We start from the raw sequence: 9,034 nt of genomic DNA, 5'->3' as shown, positions 1-9,034 counted from the left end.
TATTGCAGTGCCACCAGGAACGGTGCACCATTCTCTTTTTTTCTGTGAAAACCAAAGCGAAGCTGAAACCAGAAAGACATCAACCCGTGCCTGTGCGTCAATTTAATTGCGAGCCCATGTTTCTTGTAAGGAAGCAGCAGTGTAAAAGCTTACAGCACCTGGGATTCCCAGGCGGTCTCCCATCCAAGTACTAACCAGGCCCGACCCTGCTTAGCTTCCGAGATCAGACGAGATCGGGCGTGCTCAGGGTGGTATGGCCGTAAGCCGAGGGGCTGGCGACAGAGACTGCCTTTATGGACTAGGCAAGGCCCCTGCTCGCGGAGGGGCATCTTTCTTGTAAGGAAGCAGCAGTGTAAAAGCGTGCAGCGGTGTAAAAGCTTACAGCACCTGGTATTCCCAGGCGGTCTCCCATCCAAGTACTAACCAGGCCCGACCCTGCTTAGCTTCCGAGATCAGACGAGATCGGGCGTGCTCAGGGTGGTATGGCCGTAAGCCGGGGGGCTGGGGACACAGACTGCTTTTATGGACTGGGCAAGGCCCCCCTGCGCGTGGAGGGGCTCAAAGGTCAGCCTTTCGGACACACTGCACTTCAGCCTTTATCTCCACCACATGCTACACTCTAGTCCAGTATCGGGAAGCGACACCGAGATGGGCAAGCTGCTGTTGGTGCCGTCATGTCCAGTTGTTGCTGAATCTATAGGAAACGACAGCCAGGTATGCCAGTAAAAAAGGTCGAGTGTTTCCTCTCCAATGTGTGCTGGAGGTTGAAGTGGAACATAGCACAGCATTAACGAGCAACTGAGTCAAGGCATTGGCCTCTGGGATTATTCATTTCCTGCACCATCAGCCAAAGAGCTGTGTCTGGCAACAGCCACCCGGGCTTTGGCGAGTACACCTCATACTTACCTGGCAGGGGAGATACCATGATCAAGAAGGCGGTTCACCCAGGGCGAGGCTCAGCCATTGCACTCCGGCTGTGTTGACCCCAGCAAATTCCCCAAACGTGGGAGTCTTGACTGCATAATTTTTGCTAGTGGGGTGCTGCGTCCGCGCTTTCCCCCGATGATGTCGTCGTAAGCAAAGGTCAGCCGCCCAAAGTTCACCGTTGTGTGCCCATCTCCAAACTTCTCTCGTCCTTGCGGAGCAACATCCCCAGTCTTTCCAAGTTGCTGGGAACGTGATGGTTGTGGGTGTTGTCTTTTAGCTCAAAGCAAACACGGAGCTGCTTTGCTCATGCACTCACGTCTACCACTAAATGTTGGAGGTGTGCCAGTGAGCGAGGAATGTGCCACAGCCTCAGCGACTGATAGAAAACTGCAGCACACAACCAACAGTAAGAATGCGCTTCCAAACATGCAGTCAAATCTGGGCGGTTTATTGGCCGACAAACCAAAAACGTTGAAGGAAGGCTGTCCCAAGGTGGCCGGCCGGCCGACCGACCGAGACTGTGGTGACTCCGGCGGATAGACTCCTTGGCTGCTCTCCAGGACAGGGGCTACGTTGACTCTGGTTTCTCTTCAAAATGCACAAGTCTTTCGCCTTTTACTAAAGACTTCCGTGGAGAGGGACGTTCAAGAGTTTAAGTTATTTTTGGTGGGCTTTGCTGTAAGGCTGCGCCCTTTGAGTGTGTCAAATGTCAAGCAGCTGTCTGTCAAGGCTCAGAGGTGCACTTAGGTCAACCTTGGGGCGGAGGTGATCAGCAGCAGCAGCCTTTGTTATGCGCCCTTAAAAACATGGCACCACAACAACTGACTTGTGTGCCAAGATCTTGGGTTGGCCCCAGACACCAGTGGGCCATCGCTTCTCGGCCTTTTGGCTAAGATCAAGTGTAGTATCTGTTCTTATCAGTTTAATATCTGATATGTCCTCTATATGGGGATTAAATATTAAATGCATTTTTGAGCAGTGGGAGGTGAAAACTGGGGCTTGCTCTCTTCACTCCTTGCATTGACCTGGTATTGCAGTGCCACCAGGAACGGTGCACCATTCTCTTTTTTTCTGTGAAAACCAAAGCGAAGCTGAAACCAGAAAGACATCAACCCGTGCCTGTGCGTCAATTTAATTGCGAGCCCATGTTTCTTGTAAGGAAGCAGCAGTGTAAAAGCTTACAGCACCTGGGATTCCCAGGCGGTCTCCCATCCAAGTACTAACCAGGCCCGACCCTGCTTAGCTTCCGAGATCAGACGAGATCGGGCGTGCTTTTTTTTTGTTTTTTATTATCAAAAATACTTTCATTAACAAAAATGAACACACTTATTCACAAGAAACCACAAAACACGTTTAAACCATGATTCAATGATGAAACAAAAGACATATTCAAGGAGAATCAAAATGTTGACGAAGCAATAACAAAGAAAGAAAAAAAACATAAATAGATAAAACCCTAGCCAATGGGACATTATACTCAATAAGATTTAAAGAAACAGGGTTTACAGCAAAAACATCAACGATATCCTTGAGAGATGAAAACGTGGCAATGTACTCCCCAGAACATTTAGAAATGAAACATCAGTTCTTCCCTCTGATCGAGGTCGTATAAGGAGTTGTTGGTGAGAAAAGTTTCCTGGAATGTTGCCTTGTAGGCATCCTTGAGCAGTCTGAGATGACTTTTGACCATGCTTGTGAAGAAGAGCCATCTGTTTATTTGTACATCCTCATAGAGTGCGTAGTTCCTGGCAATGAAGATGGTGTGTCGGGCTATGGATAGTAGAATGTTAATCAGGGTTGTGTTTATACCTTCTTTCTTGTGTGAGTATCCAAAGAGCCAAGTCCATTCCCAGTCTGTAATGTCTTTGCTGCTGAGCTTGCAGTGGTCGGTGAGGAGGTTCTTGACCCGGGTGATGAAGACCTCGCAGATGGGACAGGTGAGAAAGATGTGTTCAAGTGTTTCGTCATTTTTATTACAGACAGTACAAACCCTCTCATAGATAGCACTGTTCATTTGGTGCAGGATGATACCCGAGAAAATTCGTCTATGTCTGATTTTGAAATCGGTGTTGTTGGCGAAGGGATGAGCATAGGGGCTATTTATGTTTTTCCACATGGTGGAAACATTAATCGACGGGAAGTGTTCTTTCCAATGAGTTTCAGATGTCGGTTTTTGTACTATGTTTGCCAGCAAGGTGTTGTACCAATACTTGGAGGTTAGTTGATTAATGCTTTTCGCATCAGGCTGAGCACTTTGACGAAAATCAAGGGTATCATTCTGCCTACTACCACTGGTCTTGTAAAAAGCCTGTTTTAGATGGTCAGCAATCCCAGTTTCAATTTTCTGACATGTGAATTCAGCAAACCGTTTGCAATAAATGTTTTTGGCTCTGAGCCGATTCAAGATTTCTTCCACTACTATTTCGCCTTGATTGTTTGTGAAGTCTCCCAATGTGTATAAACCTGCTTGCGGCATTGACCCGCCCGAGATGGGCCTGCCCAGATATGTGATGTCTGGGTTGTGGAAAACGGGGAGCTGCAGCAGCTGGTGTTTGTTTTGTACTATAGTTACCAGGTGGGGTCTGGCCAACTCCCATGCCTCAAAGATCTCTTGTGTGAACTGTGAGATGTGTGTAGCTTGTGATTTTAGTGGGATCTGACAGAGATTGTAAATGCCACTGTTTCCACATGTTTTAATGGTGTCAAGCAGTTGATGTTTCCAAAAAAGGTCAGTTTTATCGTCCAACAGCTTTTTGATGATTTTGATTCTGAATGAGTGTTTTTTTGTGTTTATGTCTATTAGCCTAAGCCCACCGTTTGTGTATGTATCAATTGTTGTTCTGTGTTTTATCATGTTGCGGCGGCTTCCCCACAGAAAAGTGGATATCATTTGATTTATTTCTGCATGAGTTTGTTTTGGGAGATCATAGACTTGTAGCACATGATTCACTTTGGAGAGTATCAGGGAGTTGAGCATGACCACCTTACCCTTCAGGGTCAGCTTCCGCATTTTCCACAACCCCAAGGTGTTGTTCATTTTATTTAGCACCTCTTTCCAGGTGTTATCTCTGGCGGCCTTTTGATCCTGGCCAATATGCACTCCTAAGACCCTTACACTGGCCTTTTCCTCTATGAACGCCTGTCTGCCTGGTGACCTTGCCCCATTGCCACAGTACATTATAGTTGATTTGTTTTCATTGATTTTGGCACCGGAGGCTGAGCAGTAGATATGTACAAGATTCAAAGCTAGTTGTAGACTTTTTCCATCTTTGACCATGATATTTGTGTCATCGGCATAGGCAATCATTTTGCAGGAAGTGCCATTATCTGCCAGTATGCCCTGAATGTTAATGTTCTGATTTATTAATAGAGCTAGGGGCTCGGCCACCAGGCTGTAGAGCAGAGAGGAGAGGGGACATCCCTGTCTAATTGATCTTTGGATTGCTATTTTTGGGGTTTGGAGACCATTCACTTTTATGCGACTGTGTGCATTGTTGTAAAGAGATTGAATTCTTTTAATGAAATTGTGACCAAAACCGAATTGTTTTAAAACAGCCCATAAAAAGTTGTGTTCAACTCGATCGAACGCCTTTTCAAAATCTACTCCTAGATAGATGCCACCAGTTTGTGACATCTGATAGATGGTTTCTTTTATGGATAAAATGGAATCTGAAATATCTCGTCCGGGAATGCTATATGCCTGTGACTGATGTACTATGTTTGGGATAATTTCTTTGAGTCTGTTTGCTAGAACCTTTGCGAAAATTTTGTAATCAGTATTCAGAAGGCTTATGGGTCTGTAGTTGTTAATGATCGTTCTGTCTCCTCGGTTTTTGTATGCCAAAGTAATTAAACCAAGTGTAAGGGTCTCAGGAGCTTCACCTTTCTTCTCAACTTCCTCAAAAATTCGAAATAAAATTGGTGTTAAACTTTCTTTGAAAAATAGATAAAATTCAGTTGTTAAACCATCTACGCCTGGACTCTTGTTTTTTTGTAAGCCCTTGATGGCTGCTTCAATCTCTGCCATGCTGATAAGCTGATCACACCATATTCTGTCCTCCGTTGAGATTTGGTTCTGAATGACCTTCACCACACTTGTAATTGTATTTTGATTTATATTTTGATTTGTATATAGCTGCTGGAAGAAATCTTGTATTCTGGATATTATTTCATCAGTTTGTATAATTATGTTGCCCTTGCTGTCTTTCAGTTCTTTTATGAATGCTTTATTTTGTTTTTGCTTTTCTAAGCCGAGGAAAAAAGCTGAACATTTTTCCCCCTCCACAAAATTTTTCACTCTGCTTCTAATTATTGCCCCCATGCATTCCTTCTTTTTGGAGAGCGCTAACTTGTCTCTCAAATAAATATAATTTGTCAGATCTCCGTTAGGTTCATTGGCTATCTTTTGGAGTTCGTGTTCTAATTTTACTCTTAGCTCTTTTTCATTTTTTTTCTCCAGCCAGCTCTTATGTTTACTATAATTTATACATACTCTTTTGATTCGTTCTTTCACTCTTTCCCACCAATTAAATATGTCTTCGACCCACTCCATTTCATTTGCCACATTGTGAAGAAGACGGTTAACTTTGTCAATGAACTGTTGATCTTTTAGTAAGCTATTGTTAAAACACCATACCCCACCATTTGTTTGTGCTACTGATGGAAATAATGACAATTTTATGAGGGAGTGATCACTCCATGTGTTGAGGACATATTCTATTGAGTTCACATTGTGTACAATGGAGCTTGCCACTAAGGCATAATCAATACGGGATTGTTTGAGAGTATTTTGTACCACCTGATGTCTGGAGAACTGAGTTTTATTTGGATGCATAATTCGCCATAAGTCAACCAGGTCGTATTCTTTTATGATTTCGAATAAGGATCGCCTGCTCACATCATCTTTAAAGAGATTGTTGCTAGATATGTCAAATTTGGTGAGGGGAACATTGAAGTCTCCAGTGATGATGGAGTTGTTGTTTACCCACTTATTTAGCTCTTTGAAAAACACTTTTCTTTCACCCTCAGTGTTAGGAGCATATATATTGATAATTCTAATATAAACATTTTTTTTCCATGAATCAACTATCAATAATCTACCTCGTGAGCATTTATATATTTCTATTACCTTATCAAAGACATTGTTTTTAATCAGCGTTGCCACCCCACACATTGCTCGATCTGCATTTGCGAAATATACATTCCCTTCCCATAACCCTCCTATCATGCTCACAGGAGATGAGGACCATTTTGTTTCTTGTAGCAGCAAGATGTCACATTTGGTAGTATTGATGACTTTGTGTAGTTTTTCTCTGCTGCAGAGCCCACGGGCATTCAGTGAGAGAAGCAGGGCCATGAGAAGGGTGAGCTGTATTATTGTGGCATTAAACATCACACTCATTTTTTTCTATTTTGCTTTTTCTTATTTGTTTTACCGGACTTGTCTGTATTTTGTCGTTTTCTTGCCAGGGACACTACCGAGAGGTCCATCTCCGAATCAGAGTCAGCACTTGGTGAGGGAGAAACTGTTGGCTCTTTTTCAGAGTGGGGAGGACTGAGTGGCGCAGATTCTGCGGTTGGGGTGCTTCTCGTGCCTCTGGCTTGGAGCTTTTCAGCTCCAGCCACTTTTTTTTCATTGTCTGGTTGAGCCTCGTCATTCTGCGCTTCCGGAAGGCTTTCTCCAGAGGTTTCCACATTAGTGGTTATTTTTTCCGCTCGGGGCGGCTGGGCAGGGGGCCCTTTCTCTACACCACACTCTGTGCGTACCTCCGCAGGCGCTATCTCTGCCTCCTCCTCTCCTGCACTGTCCTCAGTGCTTCCCTCTGTCTGCTCCCTCTCCAACTCTGACTCTGCTATGCTCTCCGGTTCACTTTCATTGCAAATGCAATTTTCCATGTTGTTGTGGCACAGCTCACACCTTTTCACAGCTTTATGGCACTCTCTTGCATAGTGCCCCTGGACTCCACATTTATGGCAACAAAACTCAGGACACTCTCTAAGAATGTGTCCAGGCTGTAGGCACATTCGACACACTTTCACTTGCCGATCATGTAACACTCTGAAGTATTCGGGACCAGTGGCAGTATTAAATCTAGCAGAGTAAGGCAGGGATTGTACTGTCTGATTAAATTTGACTTTCACATACCTTGTCCCATCTGCGATGTTTGTGCCAGGCCACATTCTTCTCTTGATTGGAGAGATTGCAGAGACTCCCCAGCCATGCAGCTTGTCAATTATTTCCTGGTCTGAGATGTACGCGGGCAGAGTGAGAAAAGAGACCACCAGTTCATCATTGTTTAGCTCTTTTGCCATAACTATGGTTGTGCCGATTTTGAATCCATCCAGCAATCTGCTTTTCCCAACAGTGTTTGTCATTGTTATTTCATATTTGTCCGTTCCAATACAGCGGCAGGCAATCAAACCTCCACACAGTCCACGCACACATTTCAATAATTCCATTATTGGGACTTTTTCTGTTCCCGTCAATTCTATTTGTAAAGTCAGCTCCTTCTCATACTTCCTTTGGGTTCCATCATTCTTTTCTCTGTCTCCATTCTCCGTGTTCTTTATCTCCTTTGCCATGATTCTTTGCTTGGTGAGGTCGTTGTTCTGAGGTCCATCCATGATGAGAAAAAAAAAGTTCAACAAAAGGCGCCCCCGCACAGTGTGGAAAACACTGTCGGGGGGGGGGGAAACCAGTCCTTAAAATGAACAAAACCAGTAAACTGAAGTAGCCCACGATGAGAAAAGGGAAAAGAAGTGCAGAAAGGAGGAGAAAAAGGGGAAGAATACAGGCTGAGGAAAGGAGCCGTGTGCTCGAAATGTTTGTAGCATACACTTCCTGGTTCGCTAGTGGGCGTGCTCAGGGTGGTATGGCCGTAAGCCGAGGGGCTGGCGACAGAGACTGCCTTTATGGACTAGGCAAGGCCCCTGCTCGCGGAGGGGCATCTTTCTTGTAAGGAAGCAGCAGTGTAAAAGCGTGCAGCGGTGTAAAAGCTTACAGCACCTGGTATTCCCAGGCGGTCTCCCATCCAAGTACTAACCAGGCCCGACCCTGCTTGGCTTCCGAGATCGGACGAGATCGGGCGTGCTCAGGGTGGTATGGCCGTAAGCCGGGGGGCTGGGGACACAGACTGCTTTTATGGACTGGGCAAGGCCCCCCTGCGCGTGGAGGGGCTCAAAGGTCAGCCTTTCGGACACACTGCACTTCAGCCTTTATCTCCACCACATGCTACACTCTCTTCCAGTATCGGGAAGCGACACCGAGATGGGCAAGCTGCTGTTGGTGCCGTCATGTCCAGTTGTTGCTGAATCTATAGGAAACGACAGCCAGGTATGCCAGTAAAAAAGGTCGAGTGTTTCCTCTCCAATGTGTGCTGGAGGTTGAAGTGGAACATAGCACAGCATTAACGAGCAACTGAGTCAAGGCATTGGCCTCTGGGATTATTCATTTCCTGCACCATCAGCCAAAGAGCTGTGTCTGGCAACAGCCACCCGGGCTTTGGCGAGTACACCTCATACTTACCTGGCAGGGGAGATACCATGATCAAGAAGGCGGTTCACCCAGGGCGAGGCTCAGCCATTGCACTCCGGCTGTGTTGACCCCAGCAAATTCCCCAAACGTGGGAGTCTTGACTGCATAATTTTTGCTAGTGGGGTGCTGCGTCCGCGCTTTCCCCCGATGATGTCGTCGTAAGCAAAGGTCAGCCGCCCAAAGTTCCCGTTGTGTGCCCATCTCCAAACTTCTCTCGTCCTTGCGGAGCAATATCCCCAGTCTTTCCAAGTTGCTGGGAACGTGATGGTTGTGGGTGTTGTCTTTTAGCTCAAAGCAAACACGGAGCTGCTTTGCTCATGCACTCACGTCTACCACTAAATGTTGGAGGTGTGCCAGTGAGCGAGGAATGTGCCACAGCCTCAGCGACTGATAGCAAACTGCAGCGCACAACCGACAGTAGGAAAGCGCTTCCAAACATGCAGTCAAATCTGGGCGGTTTATTGGCCGACTAAGCAAAAACGTTGAAGGAAGGCCGTCCCAAGGTGGCCGGCCGGCCGGCCGCCCGAGACTGTTGTGACTCCGGCGGATAGACTCCTCGGCTGCTCTCCAGGA

At 45.9% G+C, this 9,034-nt stretch overlaps 7 non-coding genes across 7 annotated transcripts; 4 read left to right on the top strand and 3 right to left on the bottom strand.

Annotated features, from left to right (window-relative positions):
• Window positions 1-146: 146 nt before the first annotated feature.
• Window positions 147-265, bottom strand: LOC122763402. Its single transcript, XR_006359092.1, has one exon. It is a non-coding gene; the product is annotated as a 5S ribosomal RNA (ribosomal RNA).
• A 110-nt stretch (window positions 266-375) lies between these two features.
• Window positions 376-494, bottom strand: LOC122763398. The gene has a single exon (XR_006359088.1). It is a non-coding gene; the product is annotated as a 5S ribosomal RNA (ribosomal RNA).
• Window positions 495-898: 404 nt separating this feature from the next.
• Window positions 899-1,062, top strand: LOC122763399. Its single transcript, XR_006359089.1, has one exon. It is a non-coding gene; the product is annotated as a U1 spliceosomal RNA (small nuclear RNA).
• A 439-nt stretch (window positions 1,063-1,501) lies between these two features.
• Window positions 1,502-1,614, top strand: LOC122763401. The gene has a single exon (XR_006359091.1). It is a non-coding gene; the product is annotated as a U5 spliceosomal RNA (small nuclear RNA).
• Window positions 1,615-1,796: 182 nt separating this feature from the next.
• Window positions 1,797-1,989, top strand: LOC122763400. Its single transcript, XR_006359090.1, has one exon. It is a non-coding gene; the product is annotated as a U2 spliceosomal RNA (small nuclear RNA).
• Window positions 1,990-7,921: 5,932 nt separating this feature from the next.
• On the bottom strand, window positions 7,922-8,040 carry LOC122763403. The gene has a single exon (XR_006359093.1). It is a non-coding gene; the product is annotated as a 5S ribosomal RNA (ribosomal RNA).
• A 404-nt stretch (window positions 8,041-8,444) lies between these two features.
• Window positions 8,445-8,608, top strand: LOC122763404. Its single transcript, XR_006359094.1, has one exon. It is a non-coding gene; the product is annotated as a U1 spliceosomal RNA (small nuclear RNA).
• The last annotated feature ends 426 nt before the right edge of the window (window positions 8,609-9,034 follow it).

Source organism: Solea senegalensis, unplaced genomic scaffold (assembly GCF_019176455.1).
Source record: "Solea senegalensis isolate Sse05_10M unplaced genomic scaffold, IFAPA_SoseM_1 scf7180000016811, whole genome shotgun sequence".
Classification (NCBI taxonomy): Eukaryota; Metazoa; Chordata; class Actinopteri; order Pleuronectiformes; family Soleidae; genus Solea; species Solea senegalensis.
The sequence above is the reverse complement of the archived record's forward strand: the minus strand, read 5'-3'. Positions and strand labels throughout refer to the sequence as shown.